This window comes from Dryobates pubescens, chromosome 3, assembly GCF_014839835.1.
Source record: "Dryobates pubescens isolate bDryPub1 chromosome 3, bDryPub1.pri, whole genome shotgun sequence".
Taxonomy (NCBI): Eukaryota; Metazoa; Chordata; class Aves; order Piciformes; family Picidae; genus Dryobates; species Dryobates pubescens.
The window spans coordinates 5,545,226-5,565,924 of record NC_071614.1 but is presented as its reverse complement, the minus strand read 5'-3'; the positions used below and the strand labels follow the sequence as shown (position 1 = coordinate 5,565,924).

At 43.4% G+C, this 20,699-nt stretch overlaps 1 protein-coding gene across 2 annotated transcripts in view; it reads right to left on the bottom strand.

Annotated features, from left to right (window-relative positions):
- The window catches only part of PCMTD1 (protein-L-isoaspartate (D-aspartate) O-methyltransferase domain containing 1), a 39,258-nt gene extending 21,852 nt beyond the window's left edge, over nucleotides 1-17,406 (bottom strand). Inside the window, exon 1 of one of the 2 annotated variants that reach the window (XM_054179610.1) lies at nucleotides 17,167-17,406. The gene's annotated coding sequence lies outside the window, so the exon portion shown is untranslated. Of the gene's footprint in view, nucleotides 1-16,508; nucleotides 16,653-17,166 lie in introns of those variants that run through there. The other variant, XM_054179611.1, reaches the window with a different exon arrangement.
- Nucleotides 17,407-20,699: the final 3,293 nt, after the last annotated feature.

Below are 20,699 nucleotides of genomic sequence, written 5' to 3'. Positions count from 1 at the left end.
CCGCTCGCCGCGGGTGTCCGCTCCCCGCAGCGGCCGCGGGCTGACCACACTCTGCTTGCCGCTGCCCCTCCTCCTCTCCCTGCCGCTCCGCAGAGAACGAGGAGAAGGCAGGTCTCGCCTTCTTAGGCTACTCGAGCATTCTTAAGCTACCCTGGGCAGAAAGTCACAGAAAGAACCACCCCTCGCTGTTCCCAAACAACAGGAGGGGCTTCCATGCCATCAGCCACGCACCAGCCATCCTTCTGCAGCCCACAGGAGTTCACACAGTCGCCCTGGTAACACAAAACCTGAGCCCCAACTTTCCAAACCCAAACCGACGCCCAGAACTAAATTTAAACTCTCCATCTTTTGCAATCCGAGCTGCAGTTGGCCCCACGTTGGGCGCCAAAATGTAATGGGTTGGGGCAGATCCCCTCCCCACCACAGGCAGAAATAACGACTCAGGCAAACGGATTGCAAAAGTGATGAAAGTTTAAATAGAAAGCAGTGAATGTTACACAAAACCCAAAGCACAGTGACAAAGAAAGATCCCATCCCCACCTGAGGGTGCATGCAAAACCCCCAGGGCTCCTTCTTCCCCCTCCCTCTGCTGGGCTAGTCTCAGCTGGCCAGGCCTGAGACTGCCCATCCCCCTGTGGCCTTGGGCCTAATCAGGCCCATGGCCGGGAGATCTCTCCCCCAGTTACCAAGTCTCGGAGAGGGAAGGAAAGAGGAAGTGCCAGACTCCGCACTGGATCTTATAGTGGTGCAAAGAATTATGGTAGGGAATACACAATTTCCTGTGTCCATCCCTCTGGGCTGGACTTCTGGACACAGGAAGTGAATGCACCAGGGGGGCACCCAGCTCAAACTACAACAAGGTGGAAAATAAAGTTTATCTTCCAAGCCTTACTGTTTCTATCAAAAAATGTCTTCACTAGTTATTTACAGGAAAGCAGTTTTATGTGGAGCATTTGCTAACTTCAATGCACTCACTAGACTACAACAAGAAGAAATATGGTTTGGATTGGTTGATAGGTTGGATGTGATGATCTTGAAGGTCTCTTCCAACCTGGTTTATTCTGTTCTATTTTCTTCAGGAATTTTGCAATTTTCTGTCTTTGGTCTTACCTATCTGACACCTGAAGTTGGTGTGTTGTCACAAGATTTTCTCTTGGTGATGCCCACAATGTGTTTCACCTTCAGGAACTGTTATCAGGAAGAAATCTCAAAAGGCAAGAACAGAAAAGGTTTGGTGCACAGCATGACACAGTAGGAAACAGGGGAGAAAACAGCCTCCTCTCAAGAACAGGAGGCTTGTGCAGCAGCCTATGTACCTACCTAAGTGTGGTTCAAAGGGTGTGTATTATTCTGGGTACACTGCTCCTGACTGGAAAAGGTGACACTAAGGCAGGCAGTGAGATTGCTTTTTAAGTGTCTTGCTTTTGGTTTGCTCTCGTTAATCAGCTGTGGTGTTCAACTCTGGACTCTACAGCTTTAGGTAAGCAAAAACGTACTCAAGTGGAAAGTATTTTTCTTTAGAAACAACAAACAAAAACACTGCAGGAAGTTAAAGAAACAGATTTTTTTTTTTTTTCCATGAAAAGAAAAGTCTTCTGCTGTAGAGAAATATTGCTATTTTACTTTGCTCCAACATTTTTATGTTTGGAAGCTTTTCCCTTAAGTAAAATTACTTGCTCCTAGCAGAGGCAAAGGATGTGTGAAGGCAGATACATTTTTTACTATTTTAAACACACAAAAGAAACTACCTCATAAGCTATTTTAGCACAGCTGCAGAAAAAAAAAGGCGAGTTAGTCAAAGCTTCCTGTGATAGCTAACCCAGGACCAAGACAAAGACAGCAGGGCATGCTATGGTAAAGCTTTCTACACAGCTGCAAAGCTCACAGATACCCAAATTAAATCACAGGCAGTTCAGCGAGCAGGAGCAGTATTCTGATGCCTTTTACACCAACAGGTATAGAAACTTCCAAAGGAAGGGGAAGAGTGCATAAAGGCAACAAAACAACAAAATTCTGCTTGCCTTAGGAATCTTACACAGCAACAAAAACTGTAATTTAGGAGATAAAACTTCTATATAGTCTTACAAATGTTTAAGACCACTTGCTGATTAGAATCAGCTACAATTAAAGACAACTGTTCCTCACTCCACACTTACCCATGATTTAATTTTACAAGTTGGAACATTTTACCTTGGAGTTTCTTATACTCACACCAAAAATGTCAACACCCTCCCCAGCTTCTCTGAAAATCCACACAACTATCACAACACTCCTAGACTTGCTTCTGACCTAACTTGTAAGATTTTACTGAAATCCCTTATTATAAATAGTGGGATTTGATTTTTTAGTATTCTCATATTAATTGAACAGGTGCTCCTCAGTTACAGGAATCTAAGAAGCGCTGACAATTTGAGTGTATTTTAACTCTTCACTATTTTACCAGCTATGCAAAACTCTTCTCTGAGAACTTAGTGACCAGATGTAAGGTTTGCCAAGCTGTTTTGCCAGTTCTCCCAGGGACACAAGTTTTGCACATCCCAGATTTTTTACAAGTGCATCTGCACTTCACATTAATTCTTTTGTTCACTAAGGACTTGCACACTCCCTTGAAATCAGATTGAATACCATGCTAACAAGGTATCCAAGTTACTTTGACAAAGCTTTGCCTTTGCTATATTCATAATGGGAAGCATCTTACAAATTTAGTAGCTTGCAATACTGACAATCCTGACTTGACATAGATGGCTCCTTAAAAACAGAAGCCATTTGATCCCACTGACTTGACTCTTATTTCAAAGGATGAGAAACAGTGGGGATCAGCCACTGATATTTTCACTAAGGTATCAGCTTGGAGCACATCACACTACTCTGAAACAAGGCTGTAGTACATTACCATCATATATAGCATACATAATTGCATGAAGAACTTTCCCCCTTACCCAGGAGGGTGAAGGGACAACAATAAACCATTGAGCTATACACTGATATAGACAAAGGAGTAAGCTTTCATGTATCCCTGTGACTGGCCACAGAAGGGAATTAACCATCCATGTACACAAGGGCCTGAAACACCTCAGTACAATTAAGTTCTGATTTCTTCAAGGCAGAAGTCACCAACACCACTCTGATCAACAGAGGTTTAAAGTTTCCCAGATGTGGTGGTTTGAAATTACCCCCAAATAATCAAGTGTTAGATCTACTTCCGAATAGATTCAATTTGTGCCACTTCTACAGCTGTAATGAACTCAAGATCATGTTTTGCCTGTCCTTGCCCTGTCCAGCAACTCCTACAACAAAAGGACTCCTTTTTTAGTTTAGTTTCCCCTTTCCTCCCAAGTATTTTAAGTGCTGCACAAGAGGAAATGTAGCTCCAAACTGCAAAGCTGAGTGTTAAGATTTCAGCTGCACCCTTAGCAGTCAATCATTCTGTTTATTCAATCTGAAAGGAAAAGAAATAGCAACATTAGCTTCACTAAGCAAAGGCTGGGTACACCCAAAATGTTGACTTGTGTGCTGGAGGAACTGCAGTGATGAAAATCAGAATAAACTGCAGGACACAGAGGAGTTTCAGAACGAAGCTTTACAAATAGTCTTAAAACTTTTATTCCTAAGCCTTGCTGCTGAACTGCTACTAAAAGCAAGACAAAGTCCAAGTGCTTTGGAAAATTAGCTCCTATTTTAACTGCCTTCTCTGCCACAGCTATTTGTTTTGTCATTCCAAATAATCCAGAAAGGAAAACTGTTGTTTTCAGAATATAGTAGAAACTACTTGGTACATCAAGAAAAACTCTATTGGAAAGACTGCACGTTTTGGAAGCATGTACCTTAGACTTAAGTCACTCAAAAACACTCACTCCTAACCTACTGTTTAAGCTGCTCCAGTCAAATAGGAACAAGTACGAAACCAAGTACAGTCAGCTTCCCAATGTAATGCAGTCCCCACAGCATACTTCAAGGTTCTTTGCAATATAGCAATGGAACAAGGAGCAGACCACAGGATTAACGTTAAGCCAAACGAATGTAAACAGCTACAACTACTGACTTAACCTGAATTGCATTGACCTACTTGGGCAGAAATGTTTGTCAAGTCTGATGTAAGCATAAACCTTGATCCTCCTGTTTAGGCCTTCAACAGCTGTTTATACAAAATTCCAGGTGTGTACTTGCTCTCCTACCTCCACCTCCAGTCACCTGAACATACCAAACAGCACGTGGTACTGCGCTCGCTGGGAAGACGCGCTGAAGCCTATGGCACTCCGCAAGCGTATCAGCAGCGACAAGCACATCAGCACAGACTGCATGATCAGACTGAACCTTGGTAGTTATACAAGGGGGGAATTTGGGGATAAAACTTCATGAATGTCTATACAACTTTTGGAATTTTTTCTTAATTTCTTGGTGGGTTGTAGGCTGGGGTTTGGGTGGATGGTTTGGTTTTGGTTGGTTGTGGGGTTTTTTTGGGGGGGGACAATGGTTTTTTTGTTTGTTGGGGTTTTTTAGATAATTTTGTGGTTGTCCACTCAGGCACAAAACCATTTTTCCTTTTTCCTTCCTTGGGCTAGGATACATTCCTCTTCTGGTCTGTTTTCCACTGTACTGCATTTGTTTTACTCATCTGAAATTCTGTCTACTCTCTTCACACAATGGCAAGGATCAAATGCAGAAAGGAACATTTTCTATACACCAGTTCCAGATGCCAGACCTACTTTTCAGGTATGCTGATAAAAGAAATTTAAATTCATTACCTTTTATTATGAAGCAAAGAATCCCACACACTTCCTGGATGGAGCTTTTAATCCAAAGCTTAACATCACATCCTGACTCAGTTCTTCTTGCTGCTTAAGCTCTGGGCAATCAAAAAACATTTGCAAAGGTGAGCCTACCAGGCTGCAGAAGCAGTTTCTTCTTCCAACAAAGTCTCCCACCTGTGATACCACAAGTTTTGAATGCCTGCTTCAGAGCAGAAGAGTCCACCATGTCTACCCAAGATAGCTAGCAGTGTAGTTTGCCATTTTGGGGGGGAAAACTACAGTACAGAATAGTTTCTGAAATGTGAAGGTGTAGATCTACACCCACTAAGCACTAAGGCAGCCCTGTACTCTTCAGAGAGCAAGTCCTCAGCTGTGTGGTCTCTATTTAGGGTTGTGCTTATGATTCTGCAATAGCTGTCGCTATGGTCACCACAACAGACCCAGCTTCAGTGCTGACATCCTAGAATACCCTCTGGCCCACAAACTGACCTTTCTTAATTATATCCTGCAAAAACTCCCTGCTGAGAAACAGGAAAGCTGTCTCACTGCCCTACTTTACTGACTCATTAATCACTAGCAAAGAATATGTTGGTCATCTGCATAAAACAATGTTCTCCCCACCTCAAACAAAACATTTTGGGTATTTTCATACCTACAAACATTCTGAATCTAGTCATTCACGTTATGAAAAGCTTCAAATTGGGACCAAGCACAGAAACACTCCTTTCTCTTAGAAGGATTTGCTACTATCCAATTTCACAGTAAGTTTTAATGTACCCAATATCTAAAACTTGTATTATAAAGTGAAAAAGCCTCCATGGATGAGATGTTGATGAAATGATAATCAGCTCTGCAATAGCCTGATTAGCTCATCTTTGCTGAAGTCTCATGAGATTTGAAGCACCTGACATTACCTGCATTAAAGCTGTTACTTGGCATCAGGCATAAAGAGTTTGCCAATTACTGATGGGCAGTATTAATAATCAGTTGCTGCTCAGTGCTCAGAACCAGCTCCTCCTCATATTCTTCAGCAGATGAAGAGAAGCGCTTCAGATGCTCTCAAATGCTTTGAAAAATAATTTTCCAAAGCAGCAAGATGCTGTTCTCTGGTATCATCAGACCAAAAAAAGAAGTAGAAAAATTGGCTGTGTCAGTCCAGTGACACTGTCTAAAAAAAGAGAGTAATCCTAAATTGCTTCAATAATTTCAGAGAGCGCTGCTAACTGCTAAAAAGAAGTCTGAATACCTGATTGGCAAGGACAGGAATTGATATCTATGACTGTGCATGACACAGCCTGAGTGGTAGAATGAGACAGCTCCTGGTAACAGTATTTGATCATGGAAGAACCTGGCAGTTCTCTTCAGCACACTTTTTAAAGGTCCTGGCTCCCGAGAAGTATGCCTACAGCTCTGCCTGTGCCCAGACTACAACTATTTTAAGTCTGTCCAGCATAAACTAGTCAAAGACTACTGGTTTATCACAGACAGGCTGTGAGGAAGGAGAAAGATGAGAAGCTTCTCATCTTTCAGACCTTTCAGACCTAACAGACCCACAGAAACAGGAGGTGCCACGTAACAGCAGCTGGTTCACTGGCAAGACTAAAATATCAGGGCTTCGTAAGACAGATATGTGTCAGTGATGCTGAACATACAGGTGTTTGATATTCACTGAGCCTGCTTTCAGAAGAGAAACTGCTGTCAGTGCACACCTATCACAGGAATGCAAAACTCAGGCTGCAAAACTCATTGCCACAACACACAGCTTTGTGCAAGGGTATTTGACAGAGAATACTCAATTCAAGCAGGTTTACATAAGCCACAACAGTCAAATGTTCAAGAGCTGTAGAGAGATGGTGAGAAATCAAGCAACAAAAAAAACTTTTGGAATATCTAATTCTGTTTAGTCTAAAAGAGGTGAAAGGCATATAAGTAATACAAATATTTCTGCAAATTTTAACATTACCCTAATCATAAGCTGCTTAGGTCACCTGGGCAGAAAGGACATGCTGAATACTCAACTTGTTTAAAACAAAACCCGTTGCTCTTCATGAAAGGAGATGCTTAAGTCTGTGGTGACCAGAATGCAACAAGCCACAGTAAAACGTGATGGTTCTTTATTTTCAGTATCACCTTCACAGAGCAGCCAGTAACAGCTGGGAGTGGGGGGAGGGGAGAGAGAAAAGGGAGAATCCTCTTTTGTAACGACATACAAAGCAGGTTTAGTCCAGGAACCAAAATGCACTTTCCTCACCTTTCAGCACAAATGTAATTTCTGTAGTTATTAGCTCTTAAACAGATCAAGTCAAAGCTCGTATCATTTTGAGTACGCAAAATGGGGCCCATGACAAAATAGTCACTGTTTCAGCCAGTGCTAAAGTTCAAAAGCTTATTGCATATAAACATTTCAAGTTAAATAACTCCCTTCCAACAGCAACAGAACAACATACGCCTGTTGCCTTTAGCAAAAGAAATGAGGTCAAGTATAAAAATAGAAGATAGTTACATTCCTGACACTTGAAACCTCATCTTAAAGCTATGCATTTGCTGCAGTCTCTACAAGAAAACAAACACAACAAAAAACCCAGACCCAAATAAAAACCAAATGTATCCATTTTATCAAGCTCCAAGGGTACTAAACCGTTTTGGCTTTCTGCTCTTTACAAATGCACCCAAAAGCATTAAATTTGCAGGCAACGATCACAGCACAAGCAACTTTTAATCCTGTCTTATCAAAATGCTTATTTCCACAGCCTGAGAATCTCAACTTTTATTTATGATGTGTCCTCTTCTGAGACACTAAGTAACTAAAAACATTCAAGTTCTGATCCTGTTTATTGTAGGCTTAAAATAGTACCAGTGCAGTCCATCAGCGTGCTTTGAGAAGTTACTTTTATTACTTGGGGCTGTAACACTCAAGAGGGAGGAGTGAGTAAAGCCTACTCCTGCTTCCTCCTTATCTTGCTCTAAATTATGATGTAAAACTTTCACAAATGCAATCTTCCAGAAGCATTACACTGGATTCAGCAATTTTCTTCCAGTGTCACTTGTTTACTAAACCACGTGCACATATTTTCATCTTGACAAAGCAAACAATGGTTATCTACTTGCACCTGACTTTATTCTTTTTAATCCCCAAATCCCACATATTGCCAAGTGCCTCAGAGTTAGAGGCCCATGTCATGATTTGCTGCATTCTCCATCAACAGTGTGCCTTAAAATGAAGCGACCCTGTCAATAAATCCTGATTTCTTAAGATGCACACTGCTTACTTCATATGAAACAGAGACTAACTGTCCCCCCTTCACGGTTCTTACTTAAGTAATCGTTCATCAATACTTTCTGACTGTACAAATCAAGCATCAACTAAATCTATTTTAAATGTTTACTAAGTCTCTACACAAGTGCAAGTAACCCAGAAATAAAAGACCAACTCCTTATTTTATAATTTAAAGGGTTACAGCATTACTACTGTTCCTAATGCCTGTTACCAAAGTCTCATGCAATCATTCCAGCATTCTCCCTGTTCCTGTTGCTATTAAATTACCCTCCTCTGAGGTAACATTTCAAAGTATTTCTTTTTTTAACCCTATCACTTTACTTCACACCTCTGTGGCCAGCCACTAACTCCTACCAAGAATTTTCAACTGGGCTTGCAAATGATTAACAGGTTATTTGCCAGCACCTATCAAAGGTTATGCAATAAAAATCTATTCTGCACACAGCAAGGGAGCAGAGGCACACTTGTGGGTGGGGGAACCCACTGAAATACCCTGATCCAGCTCCTCCCAGGGCTATCACAGGAGAACTGCCAGCTCTGCCCCCCACCACTGATCCTCTCCAGAGCACTTTTCATACTGAGAGTTGTGACTGCTTACAAGGCTACCAGATTTACCAAGAGAAGCAGGAGAAAAGCATTTGTGGATTGCTCAAGTACTGCTATGGGATTTGGAGAAACCAAAGGAGGAAAGGGAAGAAGAAATCAATGTGTTTTGGAAAGGAACAAGCATGGAAAAAACAGGGCTACAGTGTCAAAGGGAACAGGTCAACAGGCTGCAGGTCATTCTGTGTGTCTGGCTGTGCTCTACCCCAAATCACCACTGTCTGTCCTATCTGCCCAGTAATTTCTTCTTTGTACCTTTCCCTGGAGCTCTGTTCAGCATGCCTGTGGGTCTACGTGACAAGTGGAGGCAGACGAGAGGTCACAGAGGTCCCCGAGTCTGTGGTGCCAGCAAATGAGATGACCTTTTTGTGGGTCAGGATGACAGGAAGGACTGAGCCAGACTAGTGACCAAACTGGCAACATGGCCTGGAAACCAGGGACAAGGCAGACTGCCCAAGTGAGGCAACTGAAGGAGCTGGCTGCCAGAGAACAAGCAAAGTTGAAGTGAGCTGCTAGAGAATCTGTGGTGCCTGGGACTGGCAGCTGAGCCCAAATGTCTGTATACAAGAGGCAATGGAGGATAAATGGACCCAAGAGCCAGTTTCAGGGTAGACCAAGTGTCTGAAATCCAGTAACTGGAAGGATCCATACTATATACATGCACATGTTTGCCAGCAGACACTCAGCTTGACCATCAAGAAAAGACAATAGGGTAAGGCCATTGGCCATTTGTGCTTGCATCAGTGCTGTGTTTTCCATGCTATGGTGGCCAACTACGTATTTATGTATGTATGAATACATGTTTGTGAGCTACTCAGACTACGTGCTTAGCCTCACTACTCTCTGGACCCGGGGCCATGCCTGCCTGAACTAGGAACTAGAAAGACTTGAACAAAACCCCTTATAAACCTTCTTTAGAAGCCAAAAGCAAAATACAAAAGCACATTTTAAAGTTTAAAATCTTTCTGCCACTATTGCTTCTCTGTCTCCAAGTATGAGTCAAGCACTACTACAAATATGGCTCTGAAGTTATGATTTACTTATAGTACTAAGCAGAGGTGGTCTGGAGAGGATCTGGAGCATTTGGGAAAGCTTCAGAGACTATTCATACAAATATTTCAAGAAATGGCATATGAGAAGCTTTTATCATTGCTTATGTAGCAGCTGTGCATTTGCACAGCCCAAATGTACCCATCCCATCCAATTTTTCTGTCATGGAAGGCATTCTTCACCTGGGAGGAGTGTAGTTTACAGATGTAACACAAGAGGCTGCTACAGTCACACAACCTGCCACAGATATGAACAACTCCAGTTGGTCCAGAGCTTCCCAGAATGGAGAAGCCAAATCCTGCACAGACTTTTCCTGACAAATCAAGAACTCCAGAAAACATTACAGAATCTCAGGAAACTCAGCAGTAATGAGTCTTAGTCATAACGAATGCATAATTAGCTGAAGTAAATAAGCAGAGACTAAGGCCTATGGGATTTTAAAATGCTTTAACTGTCAGCTCAGCAGAAGTCATAAAGAAACTCAGCAATTCAGTTTTGCTGACCTCCTCACTTAAAATAATGTCACATTTAGGGACCACAACAAAGCATAAGAAACTGGACAGCAGGTGACTATACTGAATGGAAACAAACCCACAGTTCATTCTTAGAAGGGTACAGGAGAGAGTTTTGCAAATAAACAGCAGGGCCACATGCCCCAAAAGAAGAGCCAGCAAAGCCCTACCTGCCAGAACCCAACACTAACAAGCATAAACAAGAACTCAGCAACATTTTTCAGATGGAATTCAAAGCCTGTAATGGCAAACTGATGTCCTAGCAGAAAAACCTCACAGCATGCCTAATTACTTGAAGCTATTACTACTGCAGGGACCCTAACCTTTTGCTTTGCTGAAATTAAGCATCTCCTTTCATGAACTTCAGAGCTCATTCTCACAGCAATGCTAACTTTCATACATTTTAGCCACATCTCTATCAAGTGAAAGAACTGTGTTGAAAATATGATTACCAGGACAGTGACTTCAATTCTGGTATTCTTTTTAGCTTCATTACACAGAACAGTGGTCCTAACTACACTGACTTTTTCTTTCAACTGTTTGTCAAGAAAACCACATAGTAATTCCTGTATAGCCACTGAAAATACCTGCTACAGAAATAATACACATAAATTCTCAGAATAGTAACCACTTCTCATTTTCTTCCAGCCACAGGGTCCTAATTCCTCTGTCAATATTAAAACCACCACTTACAGCAACCAAGCTTTTCATTTGGGAGAGACACCACAAGCCTATCAGTTGCTGAAAGAGATTCACTAGTTCCAATGACTATCACTTCACTTATGGAAGCCATACATTGATGCAGCCATCCCTTTCAGAAGCAGCAACTTGTCCTTTTACCAAAAACTACCAAAAAAAACCCCAAACAGAAGCAAGACATCTCTGAAGACAACAGGAACTGATGACAAATGCTGCTTTACTTGAAGGATACTACAATAGACATACTTTGAAGAGTTACATTCAGCAGTGCATGTATTCTTTGTCAACTATTACAGCACGCTGCCTTTCATCTTAAATTGCAGTTCTTACAGAATAGTAGTTTAACTCTAACTCCTACTGCCAAATCTACTAAAACATCTGCAGACATCCATTGAAAATAAATAAAATCTCCTCAATGATGATTAGGTGTCTCCTTGAACACTAACCAGCATCACAAGGTTGCTGCTATTCATCCTGAAGAGTTGAAGATTGCTTCATTTGCCATTAGAAAAATGCATCTAGCAAGCTAATTTTCAGAGGGGAAAAAAAAAAAGAGAACTACTCATGACTACTGACATGAGTTTTAATAAGCATTATCTATTTAGAAATTATGCAAAGGCAAGTTTTTGTAATAGTTACAGCAAGTCTCTGATACCTGCAGAGTGACTCAGGTGCTCCAACACAGACCTCCAGTGCTATTTTAGGTACTCATGTGAACCTGGCCTACGATATGGCAACGATTAGTGTTAAGTAACACAACAGAGAAGTTCTGCCCACATCCTGTCCTTGCCTCCCTGCAAATAAGTATGAAGAGCTGCTGTTGTGTGATTTAAGACTTCCATACAGCATACAAACCACACACAGATCTGAGGGATATGTCCTTTGAAAGAAAAGCAATAGTAGGGACTGGAAAAGCAAACAGATAGAAGTTAGCACATTATTGGCAAAAGAATCATAAGAAAACAGACCAAAAGAAGAAACCTGGAGATACTCAGAACCAAATGTGCAGTCCACCCCCACCAGGTTCTAATGACTCTTCAGGACAGGACCCTGTTCACAATGGCCGCACTTCCCCACAACTGGTTGGCCCTACACATATGTAGGGCCACATATGCTCCAGTAAAGCATGGACAAGGACTGCCCCTTCTCTAACTGCTCAGCTACCCTGCTTCAACTTACCCTGCCTGCCATATTTCTTTTTTTAACCTTAGAAGAATGTAGGCTTCAGTAAACCTATCTCATAATTAACAGCTCCACGCTGACAACTCAGATGGCCTGTAACACCTTCATAGAAATGTCCTTCAAACAGAATTCCAAACCACTTGCTTGAAGACTATTAGTGCTTAAACTTTATTGTAAATGTTTGTTGGCACATTCTGGACTGTTTCCTCAAATTTCTGAACACTAATTCCCCTTGTCTTTTACATTCTAGAAACACTGCTAATCCAAATTCAGCTCTTGTTTTGCAACTGTATGCTGAGCACACTACTTTGAGAAAGCCTGGAGTGAAATGCAGTACTTGAGAGAAATACTAAACCTCAGTATTTCAGGTTACCTTAACAACATTCACAGCATCATTCATCTCCAACTCTGTGCAACTCGCAGAACTCAACACTCTGCACTTGCAACAAATTAGATCTTTACATTCTTACTTTGCAAAGCATGATACAGAAGTGCCTGAACTCCAAAACTATCCTTCATTAAATGCACCTTCTAAGCAGAGGGCTCTAAGTCTTTTTCTGCCACAACACAGCCCTCGAACCAGAGAAGCAGTTTATTCATGCTCCACCACGGTCACATCCTCACTCTACAACTCCTCCACATGAGAATACATCAGAATCTGTAGCCTGAAAGTTACCATGGCAACTTCTGATGTCACCTCTAAAGTATTTTAGGGCTGTGGGGCTTGAGGTTTTGACTTTTTCCCCCCAAAACTGCTCTATGACCACTGTTTTCTCCTCACAATGAAGTGGAATGTTTATTTTGGTGCTTCAATTTCAAAGACTCACAGACTCAGCTGAGAAGTAAGTCACATATCAATTGCAGTCACAACCTACAAGTGATGGACACTGCAGCTGCTTTCTAGATACAACTTCCAATACTTCTTGCTTTATAAAACAAGTTCCTTAGGACAAGCTGACACTTTTAAAGATATCTTTACTTTCAGTTCACTTTTACTTCTTACTTTCGAGGCTTCTGATCAAGCACATTTGAAAAGAATGCAGACATTATTTATCAGGATTTCAGGCTCCTTGGGATTACTTAACATCACTGTCATCATTGCAGGAGCAACACTTACTCTGAAATAGGAAATTTGCATAATGTACTAGGACAAAAAGGACAGAGAACTAACACCACTGTTCTGAATGGCAGCCAGCTAATCTTTCAGTCCTGAAAAAAGAAAAGAAAAAGAGATGATATTCAGCATTCTAAGCTGCTGTAAGTTCTACCTCTTCTTCAAGGTCCAGAAGTCCTGCCCAATGGTCTCTGACAACACAGCAGCAATAACTCCTTTAAGAGCTTGCACTGAGAAGGCCTGAAGGCTCTCATTAACATCCAGTGCACACAAATAAGTTCCAAGGGAACTGGGGCACAGCAGTTATTTCCTGATGTTGTAATGCAATTACACCCATAATATTTAATACAAAACTACTTCACTTTACTCCCTAGGAACCCATACAAGAAAGAAGTGGAACAGAGTTATCAGTTCTGCAAGGCAAAGACACTGCAAGAATTCTCTCTAAAAAATCTGCACCTGTTGGTTGGAGAAGATGAAGCATGCACAACAACTTCTCACCCTGCTGGCAGATTCCTAGAGGGCCTTTAGGCCAGGCACACACCTGATCTGCAAAACAAGGTGGCACACGTATGCTTCCCACTTTTGCTTTGAGGAATCTACATTCTAAATAGGTGAAACAAATAAATGATAATATTGAACGAAGTTTGCATTCAAGAGTGCCAAGAGCTGTAGACTTCAAGGCCCTTTTCTTACACAGAGAGCTAGCTAATGATCAGCTACAAAGCACCACTTTCAATCAGCAGGGTAAACCAGCAGATCTCTGCTAAAAATGGGAACGAAGCAGGAGATTTGAACAGAAACACTTAAAGAGACTTCCAATCCAGAAACAACAGCTATATTCTCAGATGCTTCCCACCATGCTCTGAAGAGTTGAATGAACACTCCCATCCTGCCTAACTATTTTATATGTCTAAATGTATTTGTTTGGGAAAACTGTTAAAACTTATGGTACAAACCCTTTTGGAATATTGCAGAGAAAAACCATCTTGCCTACAGAGTTTTGGAAACATCTTTGGGAAAAGAAACCTGTATTACTAACCACATCTTGCAGTAGCAACTTCAAATTTGATCTTTGTGCTATGGTTTCTTCTTGCCAGTTTGCCTAAAAAACAAAAAGTTACAGGCAACCTGCTCTTTAGAGACATGCCTAAGCTTCAGAATACACACTTAGCAACTCAAAGCAACCACACTTCAAGTTTAGGGGAACACAGCCAAGTGACTGCTCTGGTATGGTCCAGTACAGGCATGGAAAACTACAATATGTTTGGTAGTCAGGTCCTATTCTTAGTCTCCTATTAGGCAGCAGCCTCTTCAAAAAGAGCTTGGGGCAGCCACTGACAGGCAAACAGAAGACTAAGCAATAAATATCACCAATCTGCCAAGATAGGACTATAAAAATGGCAAGACTTCATAGATTTATAAATAGAATAGTGCAGAATTGAAACTGGCTGGTCAAATATCTAAAGCAAGCCATCACATGAGGTGTGAGACTGAAGAAATCACAGAAAGCAAGCCAACTAGGAGAAGCAGACAGATTTCCACAAGAATTCTGCAGTGAAGATTTGTGATTATGCAGGGAAGGAATCTAATCCTGCACAGACCAAGGGATAACATTTGACTGTCCAGGGCTGTCCATTATTGCATGATTCTTTCTGTGATTTCAGGCCATTTTCCTCACTGTAGACCTCCCAACAACATGCAATTGTTTATCCTTGCATTTCTGAGGGACATTGACTGTTGTCAAGAACATCTGGCTAAGTGTCCATCCCCAAAGCCCTTATTGTGGCTCTCTGACCTCACTCATGTACTTCTTACATTCCTATCATGTATTTATTCACTCAGAGAATGTTAAAACACCAATAACTCTTTCATGTATTTGTCTACCTACGCATCCAAAAGATTTTCAAAAACTTTCCCAACAAATCAGGCAGGAGACAGCTCATTTATCCATGCCTGACCTCCTTCCAGAGATCGCTCTAAGTAAGGTAAGAGTCCTGGGGGGGGGGGGAGAAATAAGGTATCACATGTATGATTCATTTGCAATTATGGTTACAGTGGTATTCTCACAACACAACCATGTCATTTGCTAACTTTAACATTACAATTTTTTGCATCTTAAAAGCACTCTCCATAATACAGAGGGCATATAGTCAAGAGGGATTTGGCATCTTCATTAATTCACTAACTAGCCTTACCTGTGTCTCTTTCTCTCAGTTTACTGCTCATTGCCAGAAGACACCTTACTGCCTTGCTGAAGTCTGCAGTTCAGCTGTGCTTGACTTTTACTTGACAGGAGTGAAAAATACCCACTAGGAGAACAGTGGCTATGTGGGCACGCACTGGTAAGTACTGCAAGGACATGAGCGTTCTCCACACATTGCAGCAGTTCAGTACTTCCATCTCTCCTCTCATGCAGACCCTAAAGATGTTTTCCTTCGTCATCAAGAAAAATGAATGCCCCTCGCCCGTCCACCATAGGAGGTTTAAGTGTTTCCCCTTTTGCTGTCAAAGGGAACAGAGCTGCAACAAAGCAGGCCCAGACTGCTGACTGCGTATCAAATAAATGCCAAGATTCCTTTCCCCTTGGCCCTCCCTTCCCCTTCCTCCAACTTCACTGAGAGCTGCGGACAACTGCCGAAGCGGAGGGGGGGGGAGGAGGACGACGGCGAGGGAGACACAAAACCTGCAGATGCAGAGTAGGCGATCTGAGATTCGGGGACGAAGAGGAACCACATTAACCGCTGACCGCAGCTCAGCTACAGGCAGACGTGACCCCAGGACGCCTCCCCCGTACAGATAACAACAACAGAAAAAACAGAGAGGAGGAGGTAGCTGCCCCGGAGAGAGTTCCTGCTCCTCCCCTTACGCTGCTCGCAGCCAAAACAGAGACCGCAATGTAAACAGAAACAAAATGTGCGTGGAGGGCAGTGCCGGGGGCAGAGGCGGCCGGTTCCTTCCCTCCCCGCTGCACCTGGAACGCTCACTCCTACTGCCGCCCACCTGCCTTGGCTTTCGAGGCGAAAAGCTAAGTTATCGGGCATTTTAAACACTTATGTAAACGAATTGTTTTCCTGTCGCTGATACCACACCACTTCCTCTGCTTACCCTTCCTTAGCTCACAGGTTTTTCTTGAAACAAAACAAAACATTGGCTCACAATCCCTTTCTCCTCCTCCAAAAATCTCTCGACCTGGAAGAATTATCCCCAACAACACCCTGGGGTTATAAAGATTCCGGAGAGGGAAAACAAAAAACAAAAGCAATACCCAAACCACCCACGGACAATCAAAACAATACCATGCTAGCTCCCGCTCTCACCGCATTTCCTCAACGGCAAAAAATCCCCAGTCGTCACGGGGAGGAGGCAGGGCGCAGAGCCGCAGCGGGGGACGAGCGCTGCCCTCACCTTGCCTCTACCCCTCCTCAAGGATGGAACCTTCTCTCTGGTTCCTGTCGTCACCTCCACTACACCTGCCCCCGGCCCGCGGCAGTTACAGCAGCCACCTCTTCTCCCAACCCTTTTTGGGCCAGGGATTATTCGTTACGCAGACGGCGAAGGGACGCGGGGGGTGGCGGAGGGGGATCGAGCAGAGGAGGAGCAGGACGACTGGGCTGCCGAGGGCGGACGCGCTCTCTCCCCGTCCCGTCCCTCCCCACCCCGCAGAGGCGGGCGGCAGCAAGCCCTTGCCCGTCCCGGCTGCACGAAAACAACCTTCCCCCTCCTCCCCCCACCTCTCCCCGCGCCTGCGTGCGGGGCAACGGACAATGGGAACAGGAGCGCCCGGAGAAACGAGGGGAGGGCAGGGGGCCAGCGGGCCGCACTCACCCCCAACCTCACCGCAACTCACTGTCCTGGCTGTCCCACGGCGGCCTCCACACCACACAGCGCAGCCGAGGAGAGCAGCTCTGCCTGCCCTCTACCCCCGACTCCCTCCTTCGCCCCCCCTCCCCCCCCTTCTTACTGCGGGATACTCACCCGTTCTGCAACGGGCCCCGGATCCTGCGCGGGGCAACAGCGGCGAGATCCCCGCCTGGGGTAAATACAGGCGGGAGAGAGTTGCGGTGGGCCGGGTGGGAGTGCAAGCAGGGGCGATGGCAAAGGGAGCGGCAGGCAGCGCCGCGCTGCCGCGGGCCGCACGGCACAGGGGTCCGCGGGTCGCGGCCGGCTCCGTTGGTGTGAGACGGCAGGGGGAGGCGGGGTCCAACAGCTGAGAGGATGTAAACACAGGGTCACGTGACCCGCCTCCGCGGGCGGCCGGGCCCCCTCCGCGCCACGGGGCGCCTGCGAGCGGGGGCAAGGCGAGTCGCGATTGGCGCGCTTCGCCAGAACGAGAGCCAATAGCAGGCCGGCGTTCGCGGCGCTCGTCACCAGTCGCCTGCGGATGTGGGGAGCCTTGGCCTCCGTCACCAGGTCGGGCTCTGCTGCCTGGGGCCGGGCGGGGTCACCTGTGTGGCCTTGCCCTCCGTGGTCCGCGGTTCATTTGTCTGCCGTGAGCCGCTGAGGATGGGAAACAGGCTCAGAGTCTCTCAGTGGAGGACCGGCGTGGGTGGAGCCGCAGCCGGAGGACGCGCAGAATCTCGGGGCCTGTTTATAAAATGGGCTCAAGGTGCCCAGTGCTTACCCGTACCTGTTCAGCATTCACCGGGCCTCCTGCTTTTATGGCGGTTTTCGCCTTTGTCTTTAAACAGAAGCAAGGGAGAGGCTGGCACGTTTGCAATGCCCCTTCTGTAGGGCCACTCACAAGAGAAATCCGCCAGTGTAACTGCCCCCCTCCCAGAGAAGGGATTTAAGGCTTTGATGTTGCCGATACTCTGAAAGATGGGATCGTTTGAAAAAGTGCAGGGAGGAAGAGACATTCCAGGGACAGCTCAGAGGAATCTGGGAAAAGAGGAAGCACTGTGAAAGGGAATAGACAGGACTAAGTGGAAGTGGAGATAGCTTGGGGGCTCGGTGCAGGATGCTGGAGCATGAGGTGGATAAAAGATAGTGGCTCATTCTGAGCCTTGGCCTCTGGTGAGGTTTCTAAGGCAGCGTCTCATGTTTGGTTTCAAAGGGAGGTGGAGGAATGACATGCAGTTCAGTGAGTCAGTGAAGCTGCTTCTGGTGTTACAAAGAAATAAAAGTACACAGGTGTCAGGACTTGCAGCAGCTTGGCTAATAAGTTTTCCATTAAGGAAAGGAATGAGAAACAGCAGAGATCAGTATCAGACAATGGATGATACCTGCATTTGTGGAACAGTAAGTTTATATTCACCAAATGATCATCAGGGAAAAGGTGTGAAGTTTATGAACCCAAAGATCTAGAGTGGATGTTACAATAAAAATTTAGGTAACTTGGTGATGTTTACAATGATAATTTAATCTGGAGTGGTTGAGAGTTTAGTTAAAAGCAGCTGACAGGCATAAAGTTTTGAGCTTTAGCCAAAGTTTGAGTACCAGTAGAACAGGCTTTCTAAGTAAAAATTTAGTTGGTAAGAGGCCAGGAGGGAGTATTACTCTGTTGGGGGGAAGAATTAATACCTGTGGCACACAGTGGTGGTAGATGGAAACAGCTGAGGTGGAGATACTTCTCTGCTGTGACTGAGAAATAATACTCACTTGTTAGTTGCACTGAGGGATTCACATAGTCCTACAGGTGGACATACTGCTGAGACTGCTGCCCCTTTACATAAGAGAAATGGAGTGAAAGAGCAAGAAATTCAATTTTTACACTCTCAAATAGTAATCTTAAATAGTTTTTGATGACTTTCAGTATTGTACCCCAGCAGCCATCATGCCATTCCCAAAGATTTATAGTGAGTGGTCTTCAGCTTCCCCCTGAAGACACCTGGATCAGTCCCTAAAGAGTGCCAAACCCAAGCATCAATCCTCTCATAGTTAAGCTATACTATAAAATAAAGTCCTGCAATCAAATGGTAAAACCAAATCATTTAAAGTTTGACACCAAGACAGATGTCTGTCTTTCTGATTTCACGTATAGGAAGTCACCTGAAAACCTGTATGACATTTTACAAATAGGAGAGAATATTAAGCCATTATTCACTTTCAAAAGGTTCTGAAAGTTCTGGATACCTACTCTAATTCCTTCTATTTATTTATTATTTCTATTTTTCCCATGACTCATGATGGAAAAAGAGATGTCTTCCTACAGTGTTTCTGCTTTTTTACCATTTGTAACTTGTCTCAGAATTATATTAGGATACAAAATGAATGTGTCAGCAGAAAGTGTCATATATTATCACCTCTGTCCTACTCATTGATGGTAAACTGCAAGCACGAGACACTCTCCATGGAAATATGTTGATTTGTCTCTAGCTGTAGCTGACAGTGAGTCAACAACAGACTCTTTATGTCATCCTTTTCTTAATAGGGTATTTTTGCTAAATACATAATGTTATTTTTTTAGAACCAACACAGTCCTTTGAACTGAGAAAAATTCTGTGCCACCATGATCAATAGTTTGAATCCAAAGTCTGTGAGCTTCCCTTGAATAAGTCATATTGAAAGGAAGTTACTGTATTTCGTATCTTAAATGGCAGCTAGAATTTTATTCTGAAATTAGTTAATGTTGAGAATTTGCCTGTAATTTACCTTGATTCTGTTAAACAAACATGGAACAATAGGAAATGCAATTCCTGTGAATTAACATATAACTTGTAGAGCCTCTTTTCTGTCTGTGGGCTGATAATAAACCATTAGTCCTCTTACTGAAGGCAGCTGGCTTGTGCAGTAATTTCAGAGGCTTTTAAGACCAGCCATTTACTTAGAGTGACAACCTATTAGGTATCTATTTCTTACATGCTCCTTTTTAAGTAGGAAAGATGAGGAAAACTATCTGCATGTTGTAAATCTGTCAAAAATCCAAATGCCTCTGGTTTAATTTCTAACACATTTAATATTTTGGCAAAGTGAGAAGGTTAAATTTATGTGATTCCACCCCCCACCCCCCCGAGAGAATCTATATCTCTTAGTAGGATTGAGTTGTTGAAGACATTCATTTAGTCTTTTGGGCTCTATCAAACCATCCTCTACTAACAGGCTACCAAACTGACAAGGAAATAATAATTAGTTTCATCGAAAGTAGAATTAATGTGCTGTTTGGCTTTTTAAAACATCACTTCATGAGCTACAATGCTCAACATTTTAAGTATTTATTTTAAGTAACGGAGAATGCATTAGATCCAAAAGACTTACCAAGAGATTTGTGCTGAATATTCAGCATGCAGATTGCTTTTTCAAAGGTCTTCTCTCAGAATACAATCTTTTAGCCTCCTCCAAACTCCTGATGCTTTCCAAAAAACACCAATTTTCCAAATTGGGCAGAGGTTTGACACCTTTCTTTCTTTCTTTGGTTTTGCTTTGGGGATGATGCAATTGACTATTATGGAATCTTTGATATATATGCAGCTGGCTGGGGCAGTAAAATTTTAGAACTGTCTGAGGGGAACATTGTTTAGTAAGGTAGATGAAACTGGATTGTTAAGGGAGATGTAAAGCATCTCTGGAAC